Here is a 1,996-nt window from a genome sequence, read left to right on the forward strand (position 1 = left end):
TGAGTTCTTCTGCTGGAAAACAGGCTGGAATAACATGGCTGGTTTACATGGCTGGTTTAAGGAGTTCATCCTTGTGGTATTCTTCGCCTGCTTGACCAGTGCCCAACAAGGTAAGGGACTTCACGATATTTACCGAGGGGTGTGGGGTGGGGTGGTGTGCACTGGGGGGAGGGCCATGAATTTTTTGGGCGTGGGGGGAGGGTCATCAAATTCATTTTGGCCTGGGGGGGAGGGTCATCGAAATAAGAGTGTCTTTAGGGGCCTTAGTAAATACAAGCAAAATGCGCCCTTCAAATGCAGGAAATGACGTTTCAGACAGTCAAGATTTATAGATTTTTCCAAAACACGTCACATGCTCCTTAACGTCTGACATAAGGTACGTGACGTCTTTTACAAATGTCACACGTCACACTGCCGACATACTAAAACACGTCACATGCTCCTTACTGTGTGACGTCTTTTACAGATGTCAAAACGTCATTATGACAAGTCATCGATGTTGTTATTGGCAACATAAGTCGTAATAAACATTATCGTTCTGTTATCTGCACTTACTGTTACATTTTTGTAGCATACATTGAGGTTTTCTGGGAATTCCCCCCTTTCACGGTTCCAGCCAATCAAGTCAAATTGATGACGTCATAATTACGTCATATTACGTCACCGTTGCGTCAAACGTACATAAACGTCAGATATTATGTCTATATCATGCTCTGAAAGGGGCGGGCCTCAAAAGACCAAAAAAGCCCGGGAAAAGCCACCCCTGCATAGGGTTAATGAGAAAATCTATATTTATAGTGTTTTTCATTATAGGACTCAAATTCCTGTAACATATAACTTGTGGTAGGTAGGTAGGAAGATTTGCAGATATCAATTTTGCAACACTTCCATTATTTGCATAATATTGCACAAACTAATTGTACTGCCCAAAGAAATGTGCAGCTTTTCAACAGAGCTGGAATCTACGACAGGAAGAGATGTGTCAAGTTTCCTATGTACGCGTTACTAGTATAATCAATATCTGATTGGTTGAACGCCCGTGCAAACTATGTCTAGAATACCGTCAAATTTCCAACGTAGTTTGTATGTATCTCAACGTAAGAAGAACAGGCAGATGTCTGCCATCTCGTACGGCCTAAATTTTATTTTTATTTTTATTTATAGTGTTTCCCTTTTAGGACTCAAATACCTGTAACATAAATTACATAGCTTGTGGTAGGTAGAAGATTAGCGGATATCAATCATGTAAATAAGTCCCTAAATTGCATAATATTGCATACGATTAACGTCAAAGTGCCCTAATTAATCTCAGTACATATAGTAAATGATTGGATTGTCAGTATTGTGACCTTTGTTAGTTAAAAATGTTCATAATCAAGCATAAATTATGCAGATGTGAAAGTCATCTGCATCATCAGAATATTTCATGGAGGTATTAGGTCTACGAACTCTTGTCTTTGAAGCACCCTGTCCGCAAGACAACCGAATCGTACTGTCCAGTGGTAAAATGTACACCGTCCCTGAAGGCAGCTCAACGTATGGGGGTGCTCAGGAAGAATGCAGACAACAAGGCGGCATGGTTGCGATTCCAAGGGACGAAGAGGAACAACAGAACCTGGCGTTCCTAAAGAACTGCGTCAGCAGGTAAGGTGACAAATGTATGGGCTTTGGCCTCACTGCTAGTTGAATGGAAATTAGTGAACATTTTCATCAGGTCGGTACGTCACTTAATAAAGAAACTCATTTAACACAAAAATTGCTTTATTCATAACGACTTTTTGGTGACCGTCTGTCACTTTCGTCATGGCAATTCTGGATGGTTGACATAGCACTACAGCACAAGATGTTGCTGCGTCCGAAAGACGTTGAATGGATATTGTTGTCTGCAAAACTAGCAATAAGAGAGGCAGTAGCAAACTCATGCCATGCACTTTTACATTTAACAACATAGGGACGCTCAGTTTTGGCTTGGTATAAGGAACACAGCGGGTGTCTG

Source organism: Branchiostoma floridae, chromosome 16, assembly GCF_000003815.2.
Source record: "Branchiostoma floridae strain S238N-H82 chromosome 16, Bfl_VNyyK, whole genome shotgun sequence".
NCBI classification, from domain to species: Eukaryota; Metazoa; Chordata; class Leptocardii; order Amphioxiformes; family Branchiostomatidae; genus Branchiostoma; species Branchiostoma floridae.